At 44.5% G+C, this 24517-nt stretch overlaps 14 non-coding genes and 1 pseudogene across 14 annotated transcripts; all 15 read left to right on the top strand.

Moving 5' to 3' along the window:
• The first annotated feature begins 755 nt into the window (after positions 1 to 755).
• Positions 756 to 946, top strand: LOC141178873 (U2 spliceosomal RNA). Its single transcript, XR_012254940.1, has one exon. It is a non-coding gene; the product is annotated as a U2 spliceosomal RNA (small nuclear RNA).
• Positions 947 to 2061: 1115 nt separating this feature from the next.
• On the top strand, positions 2062 to 2252 carry LOC141178871 (U2 spliceosomal RNA). The gene has a single exon (XR_012254939.1). It is a non-coding gene; the product is annotated as a U2 spliceosomal RNA (small nuclear RNA).
• Positions 2253 to 3367: 1115 nt separating this feature from the next.
• Positions 3368 to 3558, top strand: LOC141178870 (U2 spliceosomal RNA). Its single transcript, XR_012254938.1, has one exon. It is a non-coding gene; the product is annotated as a U2 spliceosomal RNA (small nuclear RNA).
• A 1115-nt stretch (positions 3559 to 4673) lies between these two features.
• On the top strand, positions 4674 to 4864 carry LOC141178868 (U2 spliceosomal RNA). Its single transcript, XR_012254936.1, has one exon. It is a non-coding gene; the product is annotated as a U2 spliceosomal RNA (small nuclear RNA).
• Positions 4865 to 5979: 1115 nt separating this feature from the next.
• LOC141178867 (U2 spliceosomal RNA) lies at positions 5980 to 6170 on the top strand. The gene has a single exon (XR_012254935.1). It is a non-coding gene; the product is annotated as a U2 spliceosomal RNA (small nuclear RNA).
• A 1112-nt stretch (positions 6171 to 7282) lies between these two features.
• LOC141178866 (U2 spliceosomal RNA) lies at positions 7283 to 7473 on the top strand. The gene has a single exon (XR_012254934.1). It is a non-coding gene; the product is annotated as a U2 spliceosomal RNA (small nuclear RNA).
• Positions 7474 to 8581: 1108 nt separating this feature from the next.
• LOC141180096 (U2 spliceosomal RNA) lies at positions 8582 to 8673 on the top strand (annotated as a pseudogene).
• Positions 8674 to 9452: 779 nt separating this feature from the next.
• Positions 9453 to 9636, top strand: LOC141179767 (U2 spliceosomal RNA). Its single transcript, XR_012255740.1, has one exon. It is a non-coding gene; the product is annotated as a U2 spliceosomal RNA (small nuclear RNA).
• A 1115-nt stretch (positions 9637 to 10751) lies between these two features.
• LOC141179611 (U2 spliceosomal RNA) lies at positions 10752 to 10942 on the top strand. The gene has a single exon (XR_012255610.1). It is a non-coding gene; the product is annotated as a U2 spliceosomal RNA (small nuclear RNA).
• Positions 10943 to 17012: 6070 nt separating this feature from the next.
• LOC141179900 (U2 spliceosomal RNA) lies at positions 17013 to 17210 on the top strand. Its single transcript, XR_012255838.1, has one exon. It is a non-coding gene; the product is annotated as a U2 spliceosomal RNA (small nuclear RNA).
• A 1115-nt stretch (positions 17211 to 18325) lies between these two features.
• Positions 18326 to 18516, top strand: LOC141178865 (U2 spliceosomal RNA). Its single transcript, XR_012254933.1, has one exon. It is a non-coding gene; the product is annotated as a U2 spliceosomal RNA (small nuclear RNA).
• Positions 18517 to 19631: 1115 nt separating this feature from the next.
• On the top strand, positions 19632 to 19822 carry LOC141178864 (U2 spliceosomal RNA). Its single transcript, XR_012254932.1, has one exon. It is a non-coding gene; the product is annotated as a U2 spliceosomal RNA (small nuclear RNA).
• A 1115-nt stretch (positions 19823 to 20937) lies between these two features.
• Positions 20938 to 21128, top strand: LOC141178862 (U2 spliceosomal RNA). Its single transcript, XR_012254930.1, has one exon. It is a non-coding gene; the product is annotated as a U2 spliceosomal RNA (small nuclear RNA).
• A 1115-nt stretch (positions 21129 to 22243) lies between these two features.
• LOC141178860 (U2 spliceosomal RNA) lies at positions 22244 to 22434 on the top strand. Its single transcript, XR_012254929.1, has one exon. It is a non-coding gene; the product is annotated as a U2 spliceosomal RNA (small nuclear RNA).
• A 1112-nt stretch (positions 22435 to 23546) lies between these two features.
• On the top strand, positions 23547 to 23737 carry LOC141179603 (U2 spliceosomal RNA). Its single transcript, XR_012255602.1, has one exon. It is a non-coding gene; the product is annotated as a U2 spliceosomal RNA (small nuclear RNA).
• The last annotated feature ends 780 nt before the right edge of the window (positions 23738 to 24517 follow it).

The raw sequence follows: 24517 nt of genomic DNA, 5'->3' as shown, positions 1-24517 counted from the left end.
TCTATTTAGCAAATGCCCTTGTTATCAACAGCAGCCTTTTAAACTCACCTGAGCTAACAGGTATGTGCGCTGGTTACTCTGCTGCGCTTAAAATTTCTTTTTTGGTTTGCTACAATGCCTTTTCTGAAACGTTGTCTCCTTCTGCTGGAACACTGACTTCTTTCATTTAATGCCTGCAGACTATAAAAGAGAACCCAACCCAAAAAGTTTGGTTGATTAGTCTGTGGCATTCTGTTAAACTGTTGCTTATGGCGGTCTCTGTGAGCTTCTCAGCGACATTCAGCCAGCCAGGTATCCTGCCTGCAGTAGATGGAATGTGGCAATGGAACGCTGGCTGCGCGTGTCATAATAGGCTCTGAGCCTTTATATACCTGTGCACAGCAGCAGCCACCTTCAGTCTGCTGCTGGACAGCCAGCAGCAGCAGCAGCAGGAGAGGTATGTAATCAGGAGCCCTCCTGCTAAGGGTAGACAGCTGCTCGTTTCACCCCACCCCCCGCCTTAATTGGTTCTCCTCCCTTCCAACGGTGTTGAGGCGGGTGGGAACAGCAGGGGGTGAAGGTGCTGTGTTTAAAGAGGTGGAGTTATGCAGATCTAAAACGCGTGGATTGCAGCAGCAGCAAGCCGAAAAGTGCAGGCATGTAAGGGATCTAGAGGTTGACAACATGTCTTCTTAACGGGAGTCCAGGAGCTCATCTCCACAAATGGACTTTTCAGGATCCTTGGGTGGCTCCGTAGTTTGAAACCAATTCTGGTTATCGCTTCTCGGCCTTTTGGCTAAGATCAAGTGTAGTATCTGTTCTTATCAGTTTAATATCTGATACGTCCCCTATCTGGGGACCATATATTAAATGGATTTTTAGAACAGGGAGATGGAAAAAGAGCTTGCTCTGTCCACTCCACGCATTGACCTGGTATTGCAGTATCTCCAGGACCGGTGCACCCCTTCTTTAATGCAGTTTCTAAAATCAGAAAGAATTGAATTCAATGTTTTTTGTTCATTTTGCTTGTTTGTCGGATTTTGGGATGGACTCTTTGGCTTTGCTTTTCTTCTCCTCATTGGATTTTTCATGTTCAAAGTTGCAGAAGCCAGATTACAAGCTCATTTTGGTTCAACTTCAGCAACTGTGCATTGCATTGCCATGTAATGTGATGCAATGCTATCTTTCTAGCTCTCCCTTTTTACTTCCTTTTGGATAAACAGACATATTAGGCAAGCATTTTGGAGCTTTCACCTAAATAACTACAGGTGGTGAGATAAGCTGCACAATATAATTGACCTTTCAGTATATTGTTGCACACACACCATCTATTTAGCAAATGCCCTTGTTATCAACAGCAGCCTTTTAAACTCACCTGAGCTAACAGGTATGTGCGCTGGTTACTTTGCTGCGCTTAAAATTTCTTTTTTGGTTTGCTACAATGCCTTTTCTGAAACGTTGTCTCCTTCTGCTGGAACACTGACTTCTTTCATTTAATGCCTGCAGACTATAAAAGAGAACCCAACCCAAAAAGTTTGGTTGATTGGTCTGTGGCATTCTGTTAAACTGTTGCTTATGGCGGTCTCTGTGAGCTTCTCAGCGACATTCAGCCAGCCAGGTATCCTGCCTGCAGTAGATGGAATGTGGCAATGGAACGCTGGCTGCGCATGTCATAATAGGCTCTGAGCCTTTATATACCTGTGCACAGCAGCAGCCACCTTCAGTCTGCTGCTGGACAGCCAGCAGCAGCAGCAGCAGGAGAGGTATGTAATCAGGAGCCCTCCTGCTAAGGGTAGACAGCTGCTCGTTCCACCCCACCCCCCGCCTTAATTGGTTCTCCTCCCTTCCAACGGTGTTGAGGCGGGTGGGAACAGCAGGGGGTGAAGGTGCTGTGTTTAAAGAGGTGGAGTTATGCAGATCTAAAACGCGTGGATTGCAGCAGCAGCAAGCCGAAAAGTGCAGGAATGTAAGGGATCTAGAGGTTGACAACATGTCTTCTTAACGGGAGTCCAGGAGCTCATCTCCACAAATGGACTTTTCAGGATCCTTGGGTGGCTCCGTAGTTTGAAACCAATTCTGGTTATCGCTTCTCGGCCTTTTGGCTAAGATCAAGTGTAGTATCTGTTCTTATCAGTTTAATATCTGATACGTCCCCTATCTGGGGACCATATATTAAATGGATTTTTAGAACAGGGAGATGGAAAAAGAGCTTGCTCTGTCCACTCCACGCATTGACCTGGTATTGCAGTATCTCCAGGACCGGTGCACCCCTTCTTTAATGCAGTTTCTAAAATCAGAAAGAATTGAATTCAATGTTTTTTGTTCATTTTGCTTGTTTGTCGGATTTTGGGATGGACTCTTTGGCTTTGCTTTTCTTCTCCTCATTGGATTTTTCATGTTCAAAGTTGCAGAAGCCAGATTACAAGCTCATTTTGGTTCAACTTCAGCAACTGTGCATTGCATTGCCATGTAATGTGATGCAATGCTATCTTTCTAGCTCTCCCTTTTTACTTCCTTTTGGATAAACAGACATATTAGGCAAGCATTTTGGAGCTTTTACCTAAATAACTACAGGTGGTGAGATAAGCTGCACAATATAATTGACCTTTCAGTATATTGTTGCACACACACCATCTATTTAGCAAATGCCCTTGTTATCAACAGCAGCCTTTTAAACTCACCTGAGCTAACAGGTATGTGCGCTGGTTACTCTGCTGCGCTTAAAATTTCTTTTTTGGTTTGCTACAATGCCTTTTCTGAAACGTTGTCTCCTTCTGCTGGAACACTGACTTCTTTCATTTAATGCCTGCAGACTATAAAAGAGAACCCAACCCAAAAAGTTTGGTTGATTAGTCTGTGGCATTCTGTTAAACTGTTGCTTATGGCGGTCTCTGTGAGCTTCTCAGCGACATTCAGCCAGCCAGGTATCCTGCCTGCAGTAGATGGAATGTGGCAATGGAACGCTGGCTGCGCGTGTCATAATAGGCTCTGAGCCTTTATATACCTGTGCACAGCAGCAGCCACCTTCAGTCTGCTGCTGGACAGCCAGCAGCAGCAGCAGCAGGAGAGGTATGTAATCAGGAGCCCTCCTGCTAAGGGTAGACAGCTGCTCGTTCCACCCCACCCCCCGCCTTAATTGGTTCTCCTCCCTTCCAACGGTGTTGAGGCGGGTGGGAACAGCAGGGGGTGAAGGTGCTGTGTTTAAAGAGGTGGAGTTATGCAGATCTAAAACGCGTGGATTGCAGCAGCAGCAAGCCGAAAAGTGCAGGCATGTAAGGGATCTAGAGGTTGACAACATGTCTTCTTAACGGGAGTCCAGGAGCTCATCTCCACAAATGGACTTTTCAGGATCCTTGGGTGGCTCCGTAGTTTGAAACCAATTCTGGTTATCGCTTCTCGGCCTTTTGGCTAAGATCAAGTGTAGTATCTGTTCTTATCAGTTTAATATCTGATACGTCCCCTATCTGGGGACCATATATTAAATGGATTTTTAGAACAGGGAGATGGAAAAAGAGCTTGCTCTGTCCACTCCACGCATTGACCTGGTATTGCAGTATCTCCAGGACCGGTGCACCCCTTCTTTAATGCAGTTTCTAAAATCAGAAAGAATTGAATTCAATGTTTTTTGTTCATTTTGCTTGTTTGTCGGATTTTGGGATGGACTCTTTGGCTTTGCTTTTCTTCTCCTCATTGGATTTTTCATGTTCAAAGTTGCAGAAGCCAGATTACAAGCTCATTTTGGTTCAACTTCAGCAACTGTGCATTGCATTGCCATGTAATGTGATGCAATGCTATCTTTCTAGCTCTCCCTTTTTACTTCCTTTTGGATAAACAGACATATTAGGCAAGCATTTTGGAGCTTTCACCTAAATAACTACAGGTGGTGAGATAAGCTGCACAATATAATTGACCTTTCAGTATATTGTTGCACACACACCATCTATTTAGCAAATGCCCTTGTTATCAACAGCAGCCTTTTAAACTCACCTGAGCTAACAGGTATGTGCGCTGGTTACTCTGCTGCGCTTAAAATTTCTTTTTTGGTTTGCTACAATGCCTTTTCTGAAACGTTGTCTCCTTCTGCTGGAACACTGACTTCTTTCATTTAATGCCTGCAGACTATAAAAGAGAACCCAACCCAAAAAGTTTGGTTGATTAGTCTGTGGCATTCTGTTAAACTGTTGCTTATGGCGGTCTCTGTGAGCTTCTCAGCGACATTCAGCCAGCCAGGTATCCTGCCTGCAGTAGATGGAATGTGGCAATGGAACGCTGGCTGCGCGTGTCATAATAGGCTCTGAGCCTTTATATACCTGTGCACAGCAGCAGCCACCTTCAGTCTGCTGCTGGACAGCCAGCAGCAGCAGCAGCAGGAGAGGTATGTAATCAGGAGCCCTCCTGCTAAGGGTAGACAGCTGCTCGTTCCACCCCACCCCCCGCCTTAATTGGTTCTCCTCCCTTCCAACGGTGTTGAGGCGGGTGGGAACAGCAGGGGGTGAAGGTGCTGTGTTTAAAGAGGTGGAGTTATGCAGATCTAAAACGCGTGGATTGCAGCAGCAGCAAGCCGAAAAGTGCAGGCATGTAAGGGATCTAGAGGTTGACAACATGTCTTCTTAACGGGAGTCCAGAAGCTCATCTCCACAAATGGACTTTTCAGGATCCTTGGGTGGCTCCGTAGTTTGAAACCAATTCTGGTTATCGCTTCTCGGCCTTTTGGCTAAGATCAAGTGTAGTATCTGTTCTTATCAGTTTAATATCTGATACGTCCCCTATCTGGGGACCATATATTAAATGGATTTTTAGAACAGGGAGATGGAAAAAGAGCTTGCTCTGTCCACTCCACGCATTGACCTGGTATTGCAGTATCTCCAGGACCGGTGCACCCCTTCTTTAATGCAGTTTCTAAAATCAGAAAGAATTGAATTCAATGTTTTTTGTTCATTTTGCTTGTTTGTCGGATTTTGGGATGGACTCTTTGGCTTTGCTTTTCTTCTCCTCATTGGATTTTTCATGTTCAAAGTTGCAGAAGCCAGATTACAAGCTCATTTTGGTTCAACTTCAGCAACTGTGCATTGCATTGCCATGTAATGTGATGCAATGCTATCTTTCTAGCTCTCCCTTTTTACTTCCTTTTGGATAAACAGACATATTAGGCAAGCATTTTGGAGCTTTCACCTAAATAACTACAGGTGGTGAGATAAGCTGCACAATATAATTGACCTTTCAGTATATTGTTGCACACACACCATCTATTTAGCAAATGCCCTTGTTATCAACAGCAGTCTTTTAAACTCACCTGAGCTAACAGGTATGTGCGCTGGTTACTCTGCTGCGCTTAAAATTTCTTTTTTGGTTTGCTACAATGCCTTTTCTGAAACGTTGTCTCCTTCTGCTGGAACACTGACTTCTTTCATTTAATGCCTGCAGACTATAAAAGAGAACCCAACCCAAAAAGTTTGGTTGATTAGTCTGTGGCATTCTGTTAAACTGTTGCTTATGGCGGTCTCTGTGAGCTTCTCAGCGACATTCAGCCAGCCAGGTATCCTGCCTGCAGTAGATGGAATGTGGCAATGGAACGCTGGCTGCGCGTGTCATAATAGGCTCTGAGCCTTTATATACCTGTGCACAGCAGCAGCCACCTTCAGTCTGCTGCTGGACAGCCAGCAGCAGCAGCAGCAGGAGAGGTATGTAATCAGGAGCCCTCCTGCTAAGGGTAGACAGCTGCTCGTTCCACCCCACCCCCCGCCTTAATTGGTTCTCCTCCCTTCCAACGGTGTTGAGGCGGGTGGGAACAGCAGGGGGTGAAGGTGCTGTGTTTAAAGAGGTGGAGTTATGCAGATCTAAAACGCGTGGATTGCAGCAGCAGCAAGCCGAAAAGTGCAGGCATGTAAGGGATCTAGAGGTTGACAACATGTCTTCTTAACGGGAGTCCAGGAGCTCATCTCCACAAATGGACTTTTCAGGATCCTTGGGTGGCTCCGTAGTTTGAAACCAATTCTGGTTATCGCTTCTCGGCCTTTTGGCTAAGATCAAGTGTAGTATCTGTTCTTATCAGTTTAATATCTGATACGTCCCCTATCTGGGGACCATATATTAAATGGATTTTTAGAACAGGGAGATGGAAAAAGAGCTTGCTCTGTCCACTCCACGCATTGACCTGGTATTGCAGTATCTCCAGGACCGGTGCACCCCTTCTTTAATGCAGTTTCTAAAATCAGAAAGAATTGAATTCAATGTTTTTTGTTCATTTTGCTTGTTTGTCGGATTTTGGGATGGACTCTTTGGCTTTGCTTTTCTTCTCCTCATTGGATTTTTCATGTTCAAAGTTGCAGAAGCCAGATTACAAGCTCATTTTGGTTCAACTTCAGCAACTGTGCATTGCATTGCCATGTAATGTGATGCAATGCTATCTTTCTAGCTCTCCCTTTTTACTTCCTTTTGGATAAACAGACATATTAGGCAAGCATTTTGGAGCTTTCACCTAAATAACTACAGGTGGTGAGATAAGCTGCACAATATAATTGACCTTTCAGTATATTGTTGCACACACACCATCTATTTAGCAAATGCCCTTGTTATCAACAGCAGCCTTTTAAACTCACCTGAGCTAACAGGTATGTGCGCTGGTTACTCTGCTGCGCTTAAAATTTCTTTTTTGGTTTGCTACAATGCCTTTTCTGAAACGTTGTCTCCTTCTGCTGGAACACTGACTTCTTTCATTTAATGCCTGCAGACTATAAAAGAGAACCCAACCCAAAAAGTTTGGTTGATTAGTCTGTGGCATTCTGTTAAACTGTTGCTTATGGCGGTCTCTGTGAGCTTCTCAGCGACATTCAGCCAGCCAGGTATCCTGCCTGCAGTAGATGGAATGTGGCAATGGAACGCTGGCTGCGCGTGTCATAATAGGCTCTGAGCCTTTATATACCTGTGCACAGCAGCAGCCACCTTCAGTCTGCTGCTGGACAGCCAGCAGCAGCAGCAGGAGAGGTATGTAATCAGGAGCCCTCCTGCTAAGGGTAGACAGCTGCTCGTTCCACCCCACCCCCCGCCTTAATTGGTTCTCCTCCCTTCCAACGGTGTTGAGGCGGGTGGGAACAGCAGGGGGTGAAGGTGCTGTGTTTAAAGAGGTGGAGTTATGCAGATCTAAAACGCGTGGATTGCAGCAGCAGCAAGCCGAAAAGTGCAGGCATGTAAGGGATCTAGAGGTTGACAACATGTCTTCTTAACGGGAGTCCAGGAGCTCATCTCCACAAATGGACTTTTCAGGATCCTTGGGTGGCTCCGTAGTTTGAAACCAATTCTGGTTATCGCTTCTCGGCCTTTTGGCTAAGATCAAGTGTAGTATCTGTTCTTATCAGTTTAATATCTGATACGTCCCCTATCTGGGGACCATATATTAAATGGATTTTTAGAACAGGGAGATGGAAAAAGAGCTTGCTCTGTCCACTCCACGCATTGACCTGGTATTGCAGTATCTCCAGGACCGGTGCACCCCTTCTTTAATGCAAAATCAGAAAGAATTGAATTCAATGTTTTTTGTTCATTTTGCTTGTTTGTCGGATTTTGGGATGGACTCTTTGGCTTTGCTTTTCTTCTCCTCATTGGATTTTTCATGTTCAAAGTTGCAGAAGCCAGATTACAAGCTCATTTTGGTTCAACTTCAGCAACTGTGCATTGCATTGCCATGTAATGTGATGCAATGCTATCTTTCTAGCTCTCCCTTTTTACTTCCTTTTGGATAAACAGACATATTAGGCAAGCATTTTGGAGCTTTCACCTAAATAACTACAGGTGGTGAGATAAGCTGCACAATATAATTGACCTTTCAGTATATTGTTGCACACACACCATCTATTTAGCAAATGCCCTTGTTATCAACAGCAGCCTTTTAAACTCACCTGAGCTAACAGGTATGTGCGCTGGTTACTCTGCTGCGCTTAAAATTTCTTTTTTGGTTTGCTACAATGCCTTTTCTGAAACGTTGTCTCCTTCTGCTGGAACACTGACTTCTTTCATTTAATGCCTGCAGACTATAAAAGAGAACCCAACCCAAAAAGTTTGGTTGATTAGTCTGTGGCATTCTGTTAAACTGTTGCTTATGGCGGTCTCTGTGAGCTTCTCAGCGACATTCAGCCAGCCAGGTATCCTGCCTGCAGTAGATGGAATGTGGCAATGGAACGCTGGCTGCGCGTGTCATAATAGGCTCTGAGCCTTTATATACCTGTGCACAGCAGCAGCCACCTTCAGTCTGCTGCTGGACAGCCAGCAGCAGCAGCAGCAGGAGAGGTATGTAATCAGGAGCCCTCCTGCTAAGGGTAGACAGCTGCTCGTTCCACCCCACCCCCCGCCTTAATTGGTTCTCCTCCCTTCCAACGGTGTTGAGGCGGGTGGGAACAGCAGGGGGTGAAGGTGCTGTGTTTAAAGAGGTGGAGTTATGCAGATCTAAAACGCGTGGATTGCAGCAGCAGCAAGCCGAAAAGTGCAGGCATGTAAGGGATCTAGAGGTTGACAACATGTCTTCTTAACGGGAGTCCAGGAGCTCATCTCCACAAATGGACTTTTCAGGATCCTTGGGTGGCTCCGTAGTTTGAAACCAATTCTGGTTATCGCTTCTCGGCCTTTTGGCTAAGATCAAGTGTAGTATCTTTCGAAAAGGCGGTTTTGGATGTTGGCCGCCCTAGTAGATTGATACATTATGCACACTGGGGTTTAGGCGCTTGTTAGTACGCCAGGTGGCTAATATAGTCATCTGGTGGAAAGCATGGCCCCCCAGGATCGACGCCATTGGGCCGGGGAAGATCGAAAGCCCGAAGTGTGAAGTGCCCCAGGAGTGGTGACCCTGGGGTGCCTTAACTCACTGGGATTGGGAACCCCACTTGAGTTTATGGCACATTTGCACAAGCACTTTAAATTTTCTTTCTTCGCACACACCCTTATTCCGGGCCTTCTGGCCTTAGGATGGGGAATTTTTCAATTCCCGGTCGAAGGTCCGGGCAGTATTATACTGTGAAACCTTCACTATTTATTTAATTTCTTTGTCACTGTGTGTCCACTTATTCACGTGTGTCACGTCCTACTAGGATTTTGTCGGGATGCGGTTCCCTTACGGGTTCCTCTCTTGGCAGGTCTAGGGGGGGAGTGTGTGGCCATCAGGTTCTGAACCCCCCTGGCTCTCCTCTTTCGGGAGGAGAGCGTTGTTGGCTCCCCTCTTCCGGGAGGGGAGCACAGTCTTTGGCTCCCAGTGCCTTGCTCGGGTGAGAACTCGGGCAGGTGCTGGGGGTAAGATTGGGTCGCCTCTGGCTCCGGCTGGAGGTGGCTATTTGTCCCTGTTCCTCGCTGTGGCTTTCTGGCTCGGAGGGACGGGGAATGGTTTGGGGGACCCTTCTCCTTTTGGAGAGGGTTTCAAGAAGACCAGCATCCTAGTGCACTTTTTTTGTGGCACTTGTCACTTTTTTAAGCGCACTCGGGTTTTGTACACGAATTCGGGCTTTCGATAAAAAAAAAAAATCTGTTCTTATCAGTTTAATATCTGATACGTCCCCTATCTGGGGACCATATATTAAATGGATTTTTAGAACAGGGAGATGGAAAAAGAGCTTGCTCTGTCCACTCCACGCATTGACCTGGTATTGCAGTATCTCCAGGACCGGTGCACCCCTTCTTTAATGCAGTTTCTAAAATCAGAAAGAATTGAATTCAATGTTTTTTGTTCATTTTGCTTGTTTGTCGGATTTTGGGATGGACTCTTTGGCTTTGCTTTTCTTCTCCTCATTGGATTTTTCATGTTCAAAGTTGCAGAAGCCAGATTACAAGCTCATTTTGGTTCAACTTCAGCAACTGTGCATTGCATTGCCATGTAATGTGATGCAATGCTATCTTTCTAGCTCTCCCTTTTTACTTCCTTTTGGATAAACAGACATATTAGGCAAGCATTTTGGAGCTTTCACCTAAATAACTACAGGTGGTGAGATAAGCTGCACAATATAATTGACCTTTCAGTATATTGTTGCACACACACCATCTATTTAGCAAATGCCCTTGTTATCAACAGCAGCCTTTTAAACTCACCTGAGCTAACAGGTATGTGCGCTGGTTACTCTGCTGCGCTTAAAATTTCTTTTTTGGTTTGCTACAATGCCTTTTCTGAAACGTTGTCTCCTTCTGCTGGAACACTGACTTCTTTCATTTAATGCCTGCAGACTATAAAAGAGAACCCAACCCAAAAAGTTTGGTTGATTAGTCTGTGGCATTCTGTTAAACTGTTGCTTATGGCGGTCTCTGTGAGCTTCTCAGCGACATTCAGCCAGCCAGGTATCCTGCCTGCAGTAGATGGAATGTGGCAATGGAACGCTGGCTGCGCGTGTCATAATAGGCTCTGAGCCTTTATATACCTGTGCACAGCAGCAGCCACCTTCAGTCTGCTGCTGGACAGCCAGCAGCAGCAGCAGCAGGAGAGGTATGTAATCAGGAGCCCTCCTGCTAAGGGTAGACAGCTGCTCGTTCCACCCCACCCCCCGCCTTAATTGGTTCTCCTCCCTTCCAACGGTGTTGAGGCGGGTGGGAACAGCAGGGGGTGAAGGTGCTGTGTTTAAAGAGGTGGAGTTATGCAGATCTAAAACGCGTGGATTGCAGCAGCAGCAAGCCGAAAAGTGCAGGCATGTAAGGGATCTAGAGGTTGACAACATGTCTTCTTAACGGGAGTCCAGGAGCTCATCTCCACAAATGGACTTTTCAGGATCCTTGGGTGGCTCCGTAGTTTGAAACCAATTCTGGTTATCGCTTCTCAGCCTTTTGGCTAAGATCAAGTGTAGTATCTGTTCTTATCAGTTTAATATCTGATACGTCCCCTATCTGAGGACCATATATTAAATGGATTTTTAGAACAGGGAGATGGAAAAAGAGCTTGCTCTGTCCACTCCACGCATTGACCTGGTATTGCAGTATCTCCAGGACCGGTGCACCCCTTCTTTAATGCAGTTTCTAAAATCAGAAAGAATTGAATTCAATGTTTTTTGTTCATTTTGCTTGTTTGTCGGATTTTGGGATGGACTCTTTGGCTTTGCTTTTCTTCTCCTCATTGGATTTTTCATGTTCAAAGTTGCAGAAGCCAGATTACAAGCTCATTTTGGTTCAACTTCAGCAACTGTGCATTGCATTGCCATGTAATGTGATGCAATGCTATCTTTCTAGCTCTCCCTTTTTACTTCCTTTTGGATAAACAGACATATTAGGCAAGCATTTTGGAGCTTTCACCTAAATAACTACAGGTGGTGAGATAAGCTGCACAATATAATTGACCTTTCAGTATATTGTTGCACACACACCATCTATTTAGCAAATGCCCTTGTTATCAACAGCAGCCTTTTAAACTCACCTGAGCTAACAGGTATGTGCGCTGGTTACTCTGCTGCGCTTAAAATTTCTTTTTTGGTTTGCTACAATGCCTTTTCTGAAACGTTGTCTCCTTCTGCTGGAACACTGACTTCTTTCATTTAATGCCTGCAGACTATAAAAGAGAACCCAACCCAAAAAGTTTGGTTGATTAGTCTGTGGCATTCTGTTAAACTGTTGCTTATGGCGGTCTCTGTGAGCTTCTCAGCGACATTCAGCCAGCCAGGTATCCTGCCTGCAGTAGATGGAATGTGGCAATGGAACGCTGGCTGCGCGTGTCATAATAGGCTCTGAGCCTTTATATACCTGTGCACAGCAGCAGCCACCTTCAGTCTGCTGCTGGACAGCCAGCAGCAGCAGCAGCAGGAGAGGTATGTAATCAGGAGCCCTCCTGCTAAGGGTAGACAGCTGCTCGTTCCACCCCACCCCCCGCCTTAATTGGTTCTCCTCCCTTCCAACGGTGTTGAGGCGGGTGGGAACAGCAGGGGGTGAAGGTGCTGTGTTTAAAGAGGTGGAGTTATGCAGATCTAAAACGCGTGGATTGCAGCAGCAGCAAGCCGAAAAGTGCAGGCATGTAAGGGATCTAGAGGTTGACAACATGTCTTCTTAACGGGAGTCCAGGAGCTCATCTCCACAAATGGACTTTTCAGGATCCTTGGGTGGCTCCGTAGTTTGAAACCAATTCTGGTTATCGCTTCTCGGCCTTTTGGCAAGATCAGTGGTGGTTTTCTGCTGCTGGTGTTGTTTGGAGGGCAGTTGTGACTGGGGTTCCCCCTTGTGGGGCCCTAGTGTGCGATTGAGCGGCGATTGTGTTTATCTGCTGTAAAAATGGTGGAGAAAACACGTGGATTAGAGGACTCGGTCCGTCTGAAGGTGGCTGCAGGTCATGAAGGAGAAATCGGTTTGGACCAAGTTTGCGTTGATGTCTTGAAGAACATTAATGGCTTGAAGGTAACGGATGTATTGGCACTGCAGGATTTTCAGAAACAAGGAATTTATGATATCACTTTTGTTTCTTTGAGTATTTGCCAGAGAGTCTACATGGAGTTGGTACGAATGAAGGAAGAAAAGGAATTGAAATGCCTAGAGTTTATTGCACTGGAACCTCTGTTCCAGCAGACATATAAGTATGTGGTTGTGCACATGTATAACCCTAAAGTTCCGGATGAGACTGTTTCCAATTTTTTAGCTCGGTATTGTAGTGAGGTTAAATTTTTGGGAAGAATGAAGAACAAATACAATTATCTAAATGGCAAGAGGAGATATGTTGTAAAACTGAGACCGGATGATAGAGCTATTGGGGGTGCCAAGAGCATTCCTGCACAGTTTTCTATCGGAGGAGAAAGGGGATTTTGTTTTTATAATGGACAGATGGAATATTGTAGGAAGTGTCATGAGTTTGGACATGTTCAGAAAGATTGTCCAGTGCAAGGTGATGTTTGTAGAGGTTGTGGGAAATCTGGGCATGTTGCAAGTGGTTGCCCAATGAATAAGGTGTGTGATTTGTGTGGACATGCAGATCACCTTGCAAGGAAATGTAGATTGTGGGCTCAGATTCCTAGGTCACAGGTGGACGCTGAAGAGAGGCAGAAGAAGACTCGGCAGGAAAGTGGGGAGGAGGGCGAAGGCTCAGACTCAGAGGGGGAAAGCCAAAAACAAGATGGTGGTAGGGGAAGAGACCATGCGGTGCCCAAGATGGAGGAAAAGGGGCGGAGCCAGAAGAAAGTTGGTTTGAGGGAGGGGCTGGAAGTAATAAACAAAGTAGCTGATGTGCATGGCCCGGGTGATGGGATGGATTTGTCTAATATGGCGGAGTCAGTGAATCCTGTTTTGGGAAGAGATGGGGGTGAGGAAATGGAGGTTTTGGAGGAGGAGGATTCTGATTCGGATGGAACTATAACCCCTCAGCAGCGTGATAGGGTTAACAGTGATTGGAGTGAAAATGAGGAGGAAGATGATGGCAAGGAGGAGAGTTATGCCTCCGTGATTAAAAGAAGTAAGGTGGAGGGGTGTTGGTCTGGGGGGCAGGAAGATCCAGTCTCCCTAAGACCAGGTTATTCTAACAGGGACTCGAGTTCTGAGTCGCCTGATATACGTAGAAAAGTGGGTGGCAGGAGTGGGTTTTCTCCTGGTTCATGATGGATCGGGTATGGTGGAGATTTTTTCCTGTTGTTATGATGGCGTTGTGTGTTGCTTCTCTGAATGTACGAGGGATTGGTTCTGCTTGTAGGAGAGCAGGGATACTGGAGTACATTGAGAGTGTGAATGCAGATATTGTCTGTCTGCAGGAATGTGTAATTAAATCTGCCCCGCATGAGAGTGAGTGGAATAAGGGGCAATCTTTTTGGTCCCCATGCTCAGAAAACAGGAATGAAGGGGTGGGCATTTTACTGTGTAATTCCAGTCTAAAGGTTTTAGAGTTTAAAGTAATCATACCTGGGAGATGTTTGTTTTTATTAGTGGATTTTTTAGGTCAGCGGGTACGGGTTTTTAATGTTTATGCCCCTGCTGATAAACAAGCAAGAGTTGGGTTTTTGGAGTCTCTAAAGTTGTTTTTACCAGGCAGAGACTTCACTATAGTGGCTGGAGATTTTAATTGTGTCAGATCCGCAAAAGATCGTAAGAGCTCTACGGAAGGTAGGACTGATGTTACGTCTAATATTTTAAATCAGATTGTGCAGGATTTACGCTACACGGATGCTGGTCTGATGGTTGGGCCAAGTGATAAGTTCACATACATATCAGATAGTGGACGTAGTGTTTCCCGAATTGACTATGTTTTTATGTCTGAAGGGATTAAGGTGGCCAAGTGCAACCACGTGATGACGACTTTTTCTGACCACAAGATGATAGTGGTAGATCTGTGTATAGCTGAGTCCCTGGCTTTTGGAAAGGGACTCTGGAAGCTGAACGTAAGCCTGCTGGAAGAGGAGAGTGTTAAGGTTGGTTTTAATAAAGTGTTTTTGTCTTGTGTGTCTGAACAGCACCTTTTTAAAGATTTGCTAGAGTGGTGGGACTGGGCTAAGGAGAAATTTGCATGTTATTTTAAAGGGGTGTGTTTTAGGAGAGCGAAAGCCAAAAGGGATCATGATGCTGCTGTTATTTCAAAATTGGAAGTACTCCATAAGTTTAAGAGAGCGGGGATGGAGGTGGATAAAGAGATTGCAGATTTGAAGGACGAACTGAAGAAGATACTTATTAAAAAAGGGAAGACTATTATGTTTAAGGCAAAAATAAAGCACATGGAGGAAAATGAGCAATGTTCGAGATACTTTTTTAAAAAATGTTTTAAACCTAAAGGGGTTTTTAAGTCTGTTTTTTCTCCTGCAGGGGAGGTATCTGGGGATGAGATGATTGGCAGTATTCTTTCCTTTTATGAAACACTCTTCTCTAACGATAGTAGAGCCAGTGATGCGGAAATTAATGATTATTGCAAAGTATTAACTAATAATATTCCTGAGGAGAAAATTGGGTTTTTAAGTGAGGAGGTTGGGAAAGATGAAATTAGACGGGCAGTGAATGGCTTGGCGAAAGGCAAGACGCCAGGCTGTGATGGTCTTCCTGCTGAATTTTATGTTAGATTTTGGGATATTATAGGTGTGGAGTTTTCCCGGGTGGTGCAATATGGTTTTACTCATGGGATTTTATCGGTTTCTATGCGTAGGGGGATTGTTACGCTGATTCATAAGAAAGGGGACATGAGGGATATTAAAAATTGGAGGCCCATAACATTGTTAAACAGTGATTACAAAATTATTTCTAAAATTGTGGCTGGTAGACTGGCAGATGTGATAGGTGATATGGTGGGGGAGTATCAGGCATGTGCAGTGCCTGGTAGGAAAATTTCAGATAATTTGCTGCTTCTAAGAGACTTAATTTATCAGGCTAATTTGAATAAGAATGCTCTTTTGTTACAGTCGGTGGACCTGGAGAAAGCCTTTGATAAAATATCACATAGATTTTTGTTCTCTGCTTTAAGTCACCTTGGTGTTCCGGATAAATTATTGATGGTCATTAAGAGTTTTTATTGTGGGGTCAGTAGCCAGATTTTAGTTAATGGGCATGTGAGTTCCAGTTTTAATATTTTATCGGGAGTTAGGCAGGGTTGTCCCCTGTCACCAATTCTTTTTATCTGTGTGGTGGAGGCCCTTTTAAAAAGTGTGCAAGTTGACAAGTGTGTGGCTGGTGTTTTTATTCCTGGGGGATCCGGGGGTCCAGTCAAGTCTTTAAGTTATATGGATGATATTGTTTTTACTTGTGGTTCACAGGCGGATCTCAATAGAGTGAATTTGCACGTAAGGATTTTTTGTTGTGTGGCTGGTATGGCGGTGAATTGGGGAAAGTGCCAGCTTTGTAACTTTGGGAGGCAGGTTGAGGTTAACGTGGCAGGAGTGGAGAGTAGGGAGGAAATTGAGGTTCTTGGTGTCATCTTTGAGAAGGAACTGAAAGGGAAAAGCAGCCTGAAGATTCTAGAAGACAAAATGGATCAGAAGTTGAACTTTTGGAAACTAAGGAACCTGTCGCTGAGAGGGAAAGTGCTGGAAATCAAGTCTGTGATTCTCCCGCTTCTGCTGTACACTGCTTTGATTTTCCCACCTGCTGTGCTTTGGACAAAGAGAGTGACAAGGAAACTGTTTGTGTTTTTTTGGGGATCCAAAATGGAGAAACTAAGAAGAGGAATGGTTATGTGTTCTGTGGAAAATGGGGGTTGTGATTTTCCTAACATTGACTTATTTTTAAGAATGCATTATTTTTTGAACATTTATAAATTATCCCAGTGCAATAACAGGACTGCGGACATGTGCAAATATTTAGCAGGACGGCTTTTCCAGAAATGGAGCTGGTGTGAGAAGGATTTAAGAAAACCAGTTTCGTTTGTGATACCGTTTTTTTATGTGGTGCTTAGGTCCTTCTATGATCAAAATGGGATAAGCTCCATGGTTAGACCGGACAAAAAACTGATTGTCTCAGGTATTAAGAAGAAGGAGATGTTATGTGATGTGCCGTTTTGTAATAATGCACAGTCTGGACAGGTGTGGAAGCTTTTTTTCATGCGTGGAATCAGCAACAGACAGAAGGATGTAACCTGGATGGCGTTGCATGGATGCTTGCCAACAAGGGCTTTTTTGAATGACCGGGGGATAAAGGTTCAAGAACTATGTCCTAGGGAAGGTTGCAATAAGGTGGAAACAATACAGCATATTTTTTGGGACTGTTTTTTTGCTAAAAAAGTTTTTACCTTGTTGTCACGTATGTTTGTTGCTTTAGTTGGTTTTCATTGTTTCGATTTTGAAAGGATTTTAATAGGTCAAGATTTTAAGTACTCGCAAAGGAAGCGGGCAAGCTGGATTATTTTTGTCATATATAAAGAGGTTTTATGGGACGTTCGGAATTTGGTGATTTTTAAAAAGATTGTTTTTTCCCCCATGGAATGCAGAAAGATTTTTCTTGCTAGACTGTTTTATGCCTATTTATTGGATAAAAAGAAGTATGGTGAGACAGCAGCAGAAGCACTCTGGAACTTTTCACATTGGACTTCTTACAGTAAGTAACAGTTAATTGCAGGGTTGTGTTTTTTGGGATTTTGTTTTTGTTTTTCCGAATGATGATTTGAGAACCCGTTATGTGAATATGCGCTATGATGCATAAATTAATGTGGGTCTTAATCTGAGGGAAAAAAAAAAAAAAAATCTGTTCTTATCAGTTTAATATCTGATACGTCCCCTATCTGGGGACCATATATTAAATGGATTTTTAGAACAGGGAGATGGAAAAAGAGCTTGCTCTGTCCACTCCACGCATTGACCTGGTATTGCAGTATCTCCAGGACCGGTGCACCCCTTCTTTAATGCAGTTTCTAAAATCAGAAAGAATTGAATTCAATGTTTTTTGTTCATTTTGCTTGTTTGTCGGATTTTGGGATGGACTCTTTGGCTTTGCTTTTCTTCTCCTCATTGGATTTTTCATGTTCAAAGTTGCAGAAGCCAGATTACAAGCTCATTTTGGTTCAACTTCAGCAACTGTGCATTGCATTGCCATGTAATGTGATGCAATGCTATCTTTCTAGCTCTCCCTTTTTACTTCCTTTTGGATAAACAGACATATTAGGCAAGCATTTTGGAGCTTTCACCTAAATAACTACAGGTGGTGAGATAAGCTGCACAATATAATTGACCTTTCAGTATATTGTTGCACACACACCATCTATTTAGCAAATGCCCTTGTTATCAACAGCAGCCTTTTAAACTCACCTGAGCTAACAGGTATGTGCGCTGGTTACTCTGCTGCGCTTAAAATTTCTTTTTTGGTTTGCTACAATGCCTTTTCTGAAACGTTGTCTCCTTCTGCTGGAACACTGACTTCTTTCATTTAATGCCTGCAGACTATAAAAGAGAACCCAACCCAAAAAGTTTGGTTGACTAGTCTGTGGCATTCTGTTAAACTGTTGCTTATGGCGGTCTCTGTGAGCTTCTCAGCGACATTCAGCCAGCCAGGTATCCTGCCTGCAGTAGATGGAATGTGGCAATGGAACGCTGGCTGCGCGTGTCATAATAGGCTCTGAGCCTTTATATACCTGTGCACAGCAGCAGCCACCTTCAGTCTGCTGCTGGACAGCCAGCAGCAGCAGCAGCAGGAGAGGTATGTAATCAGGAGCCCTCCTGCTAAGGGTAGACAGCTGCTCGTTCCACCCCACCCCCCGCCTTAATTGGTTCTCCTCCCTTCCAACGGTGTTGAGGCGGGTGGGAACAGCAGGGGGTGAAGGTGCTGTGTTTAAAGAGGTGGAGTTATGCAGATCTAAAACGCGTGGATTGCAGCAGCAGCAAGCCGAAAAGTGCAGGCATGTAAGGGATCTAGAGGTTGACAACATGTCTTCTTAACGGGAGTCCAGGAGCTCATCTCCACAAATGGACTTTTCAGGATCCTTGGGTGGCTCCGTAGTTTGAAACCAATTCTGGTTATCGCTTCTCGGCCTTTTGGCTAAGATCAAGTGTAGTATCTGTTCTTATCAGTTTAATATCTGATACGTCCCCTATCTGGGGACCATATATTAAATGGATTTTTAGAACAGGGAGATGGAAAAAGAGCTTGCTCTGTCCACTCCACGCATTGACCTGGTATTGCAGTATCTCCAGGACCGGTGCACCCCTTCTTTAATGCAGTTTCTAAAATCAGAAAGAATTGAATTCAATGTTTTTTGTTCATTTTGCTTGTTTGTTGGATTTTGGGATGGACTCTTTGGCTTTGCTTTTCTTCTCCTCATTGGATTTTTCATGTTTAAAGTTGCAGAAGCCAGATTACAAGCTCATTTTGGTTCAACTTCAGCAACTGTGCATTGCATTGCCATGTAATGTGATGCAATGCTATCTTTCTAGCTCTCCCTTTTTACTTCCTTTTGGATAAACAGACATATTAGGCAAGCATTTTGGAGCTTTCACCTAAATAACTACAGGTGGTGAGATAAGCTGCACAATATAATTGACCTTTCAGTATATTGTTGCACACACACCATCTATTTAGCAAATGCCCTTGTTATCAACAGCAGCCTTTTAAACTCACCTGAGCTAACAGGTATGTGCGCTGGTTACTCTGCTGCGCTTAAAATTTCTTTTTTGGTTTGCTACAATGCCTTTTCTGAAATGTTGTCTCCTTCTGCTGGAACACTGACTTCTTTCATTTAATGCCTGCAGACTATAAAAGAGAACCCAACCCAAAAAGTTTGGTTGATTAGTCTGTGGCATTCTGTTAAACTGTTGCTTATGGCGGTCTCTGTGAGCTTCTCAGCGACATTCAGCCAGCCAGGTATCCTGCCTGCAGTAGATGGAATGTGGCAATGGAACGCTGGCTGCGCGTGTCATAATAGGCTCTGAGCCTTTATATACCTGTGCACAGCAGCAGCCACCTTCAGTCTGCTGCTGGACAGCCAGCAGCAGCAGCAGCAGGAGAGGTATGTAATCAGGAGCCCTCCTGCTAAGGGTAGACAGCTGCTCGTTCCACCCCACCCCCCGCCTTAATTGGTTCTCCTCCCTTCCAACGGTGTTGAGGCGGATGGGAACAGCAGGGGGTGAAGGTGCTGTGTTTAAAGAGGTGGAGTTATGCAGATCTAAAACGCGTGGATTGCAGCAGCAGCAAGCCGAAAAGTGCAGGCATGTAAGGGATCTAGAGGTTGACAACATGTCTTCTTAACGGGAGTCCAGGAGCTCATCTCCACAAATGGACTTTTCAGGATCCTTGGGTGGCTCCGTAGTTTGAAACCAATTCTGGTTATCGCTTCTCGGCCTTTTGGCTAAGATCAAGTGTAGTATCTGTTCTTATCAGTTTAATATCTGATACGTCCCCTATCTGGGGACCATATATTAAATGGATTTTTAGAACAGGGAGATGGAAAAAGAGCTTGCTCTGTCCACTCCACGCATTGACCTGGTATTGCAGTATCTCCAGGACCGGTGCACCCCTTCTTTAATGCAGTTTCTAAAATCAGAAAGAATTGAATTCAATGTTTTTTGTTCATTTTGCTTGTTTGTCGGATTTTGGGATGGACTCTTTGGCTTTGCTTTTCTTCTCCTCATTGGATTTTTCATGTTCAAAGTTGCAGAAGCCAGATTACAAGCTCATTTTGGTTCAACTTCAGCAACTGTGCATTGCATTGCCATGTAATGTGATGCAATGCTATCTTTCTAGCTCTCCCTTTTTACTTCCTTTTGGATAAACAGACATATTAGGCAAGCATTTTGGAGCTTTCACCTAAATAACTACAGGTGGTGAGATAAGCTGCACAATATAATTGACCTTTCAGTATATTGTTGCACACACACCATCTATTTAGCAAATGCCCTTGTTATCAACAGCAGCCTTTTAAACTCACCTGAGCTAACAGGTATGTGCGCTGGTTACTCTGCTGCGCTTAAAATTTCTTTTTTGGTTTGCTACAATGCCTTTTCTGAAACGTTGTCTCCTTCTGCTGGAACACTGACTTCTTTCATTTAATGCCTGCAGACTATAAAAGAGAACCCAACCCAAAAAGTTTGGTTGATTAGTCTGTGGCATTCTGTTAAACTGTTGCTTATGGCGGTCTCTGTGAGCTTCTCAGCGACATTCAGCCAGCCAGGTATCCTGCCTGCAGTAGATGGAATGTGGCAATGGAACGCTGGCTGCGCGTGTCATAATAGGCTCTGAGCCTTTATATACCTGTGCACAGCAGCAGCCACCTTCAGTCTGCTGCTGGACAGCCAGCAGCAGCAGCAGCAGGAGAGGTATGTAATCAGGAGCCCTCCTGCTAAGGGTAGACAGCTGCTCGTTCCACCCCACCCCCCGCCTTAATTGGTTCTCCTCCCTTCCAACGGTGTTGAGGCGGGTGGGAACAGCAGGGGGTGAAGGTGCTGTGTTTAAAGAGGTGGAGTTATGCAGATCTAAAACGCGTGGATTGCAGCAGCAGCAAGCCGAAAAGTGCAGGCATGTAAGGGATCTAGAGGTTGACAACATGTCTTCTTAACGGGAGTCCAGGAGCTCATCTCCACAAATGGACTTTTCAGGATCCTTGGGTGGCTCCGTAGTTTGAAACCAATTCTGGTTATCGCTTCTCGGCCTTTTGGCTAAGATCAAGTGTAGTATCTGTTCTTATCAGTTTAATATCTGATACGTCCCCTATCTGGGGACCATATATTAAATGGATTTTTAGAACAGGGAGATGGAAAAAGAGCTTGCTCTGTCCACTCCACGCATTGACCTGGTATTGCAGTATCTCCAGGACCGGTGCACCCCTTCTTTAATGCAGTTTCTAAAATCAGAAAGAATTGAATTCAATGTTTTTTGTTCATTTTGCTTGTTTGTCGGATTTTGGGATGGACTCTTTGGCTTTGCTTTTCTTCTCCTCATTGGATTTTTCATGTTCAAAGTTGCAGAAGCCAGATTACAAGCTCATTTTGGTTCAACTTCAGCAACTGTGCATTGCATTGCCATGTAATGTGATGCAATGCTATCTTTCTAGCTCTCCCTTTTTACTTCCTTTTGGATAAACAGACATATTAGGCAAGCATTTTGGAGCTTTCACCTAAATAACTACAGGTGGTGAGATAAGCTGCACAATATAATTGACCTTTCAGTATATTGTTGCACACACACCATCTATTTAGCAAATGCCCTTGTTATCAACAGCAGCCTTTTAAACTCACCTGAGCTAACAGGTATGTGCGCTGGTTACTCTGCTGCGCTTAAAATTTCTTTTTTGGTTTGCTACAATGCCTTTTCTGAAACGTTGTCTCCTTCTGCTGGAACACTGACTTCTTTCATTTAATGCCTGCAGACTATAAAAGAGAACCCAACCCAAAAAGTTTGGTTGATTAGTCTGTGGCATTCTGTTAAACTGTTGCTTATGGCGGTCTCTGTGAGCTTCTCAGCGACATTCAGCCAGCCAGGTATCCTGCCTGCAGTAGATGGAATGTGGCAATGGAACGCTGGCTGCGCGTGTCATAATAGGCTCTGAGCCTTTATATACCTGTGCACAGCAGCAGCCACCTTCAGTCTGCTGCTGGACAGCCAGCAGCAGCAGCAGCAGGAGAGGTATGTAATCAGGAGCCCTCCTGCTAAGGGTAGACAGCTGCTCGTTCCACCCCACCCCCCGCCTTAATTGGTTCTCCTCCCTTCCACCGGTGTTGAGGCGGGTGGGAACAGCAAGGGGTGAAGGTGCTGTGTTTAAAGAGGTGGAGTTATGCAGATCTAAAACGCGTGGATTGCAGCAGCAGCAAGCCGAAAAGTGCAATCATGTAAGGGATCTAGAGGTTGACAACATGTCTTCTTAACGGGAGTCCAGGAGCTCATCTCCACAAATGGACTTTTCAGGATCCTTGGGTGGCTCCGTAGTTTGTAACCAATTCTGGTTATCGCTTCTCGGCCTTTTGGCTAAGATCAAGTGTAGTATCTGTTCTTATCAGTTTAATATCTGATACGTCCCCTATCTGGGGACCATATATTAAATGGATTTTTAGAACAGGGAGATGGAAAAAGAGCTTGCTCTGTCCACTCCACGCATTGACCTGGTATTGCAGTATCTCCAGGACCGGTGCACCCCTTCTTTAATGCAGTTTCTAAAATCAGAAAGAATTGAATTCAATGTTTTTTGTTCATTTTGCTTGTTTGTCGGATTTTGGGATGGACACTTTGGCTTTGCTTTTCTTCTCCTCATTGGATTTTTCATGTTCAAAGTTGCAGAAGCCAGATTACAAGCTCATTTTGGTTCAACTTCAGCAACTGTGCATTGCATTGCCATGTAATGTGATGCAATGCTATCTTTCTAGCTCTCCCTTTTTACTTCCTTTTGGATAAACAGACATATTAGGCAAGCATTTTGGAGCTTTCACCTAAATAACTACAGGTGGTGAGATAAGCTGCACAATATAATTGACCTTTCAGTATATTGTTGCACACACACCATCTATTTAGCAAATGCCCTTGTTATCAACAGCAGCCTTTTAAACTCACCTGAGCTAACAGGTATGTGCGCTGGTTACTCTGCTGCGCTTAAAATTTCTTTTTTGGTTTGCTACAATGCCTTTTCTGAAACGTTGTCTCCTTCTGCTGGAACACTGACTTCTTTCATTTAATGCCTGCAGACTATAAAAGAGAACCCAACCCAAAAAGTTTGGTTGATTAGTCTGTGGCATTCTGTTAAACTGTTGCTTATGGCGGTCTCTGTGAGCTTCTCAGCGACATTCAGCCAGCTAGGTATCCTGCCTGCAGTAGATGGAATGTGGCAATGGAACGCTGGCTGCGCGTGTCATAATAGGCTCTGAGCCTTTATATACCTGTGCACAGCAGCAGCCACCTTCAGTCTGCTGCTGGACAGCCAGCAGCAGCAGCAGGAGAGGTATGTAATCAGGAGCCCTCCTGCTAAGGGTAGACAGCTGCTCGTTCCACCCCACCCCCCGCCTTAATTGGTTCTCCTCCCTTCCAACGGTGTTGAGGCGGGTGGGAACAGCAGGGGGTGAAGGTGCTGTGTTTAAAGAGGTGGAGTTATGCAGATCTAAAACGCGTGGATTGCAGCAGCAGCAAGCCGAAAAGTGCAGGCATGTAAGGGATCTAGAGGTTGACAACATGTCTTCTTAACGGGAGTCCAGGAGCTCATCTCCACAAATGGACTTTTCAGGATCCTTGGGTGGCTCCGTAGTTTGAAACCAATTCTGGTTATCGCTTCTCGGCCTTTTGGCTAAGATCAAGTGTAGTATCTGTTCTCATCAGTTTAATATCTGATACGTCCCCTATCTGGGGACCATATATTAAATGGATTTTTAGAACAGGGAGATGGATAAAGAGCTTGCTCTGTCCACTCCACGCATTGACCTGGTATTGCAGTATCTCCAGGACCGGTGCACCCCTTCTTTAATGCAGTTTCTAAAATCAGAAAGAATTGAATTCAATGTTTTTTGTTCATTTTGCTTGTTTGTCGGATTTTGGGATGGACTCTTTGGCTTTGCTTTTCTTCTCCTCATTGGATTTTTCATGTTCAAAGTTGCAGAAGCCAGATTACAAGCTCATTTTGGTTCAACTTCAGCAACTGTGCATTGCATTGCCATGTAATGTGATGCAATGCTATCTTTCTAGCTCTCCCTTTTTACTTCCTTTTGGATAAACAGACATATTAGGCAAGCATTTTGGAGCTTTCACCTAAATAACTACAGGTGGTGAGATAAGCTGCACAATATAATTGACCTTTCAGTATATTGTTGCACACACACCATCTATTTAGCAAATGCCCTTGTTATCAACAGCAGCCTTTTAAACTCACCTGAGCTAACAGGTATGTGCGCTGGTTACTCTGCTGCGCTTAAAATTTCTTTTTTGGTTTGCTACAATGCCTTTTCTGAAACGTTGTCTCCTTCTGCTGGAACACTGACTTCTTTCATTTAATGCCTGCAGACTATAAAAGAGAACCCAACCCAAAAAGTTTGGTTGATTAGTCTGTGGCATTCTGTTAAACTGTTGCTTATGGCGGTCTCTGTGAGCTTCTCAGCGACATTCAGCCAGCCAGGTATCCTGCCTGCAGTAGATGGAATGTGGCAATGGAACGCTGGCTGCGCGTGTCATAATAGGCTCTGAGCCTTTATATACCTGTGCACAGCAGCAGCCACCTTCAGTCTGCTGCTGGACAGCCAGCAGC

The sequence above is a fragment of the Phyllobates terribilis genome, unplaced genomic scaffold, assembly GCF_046119375.1.
Source record: "Phyllobates terribilis strain yellow unplaced genomic scaffold, ASM4611937v1 Scaffold_30__1_contigs__length_15301838, whole genome shotgun sequence".
Lineage (NCBI taxonomy): Eukaryota > Metazoa > Chordata > Amphibia > Anura > Dendrobatidae > Phyllobates > Phyllobates terribilis.
The sequence above is the reverse complement of the archived record's forward strand: the minus strand, read 5'-3'. Positions and strand labels throughout refer to the sequence as shown.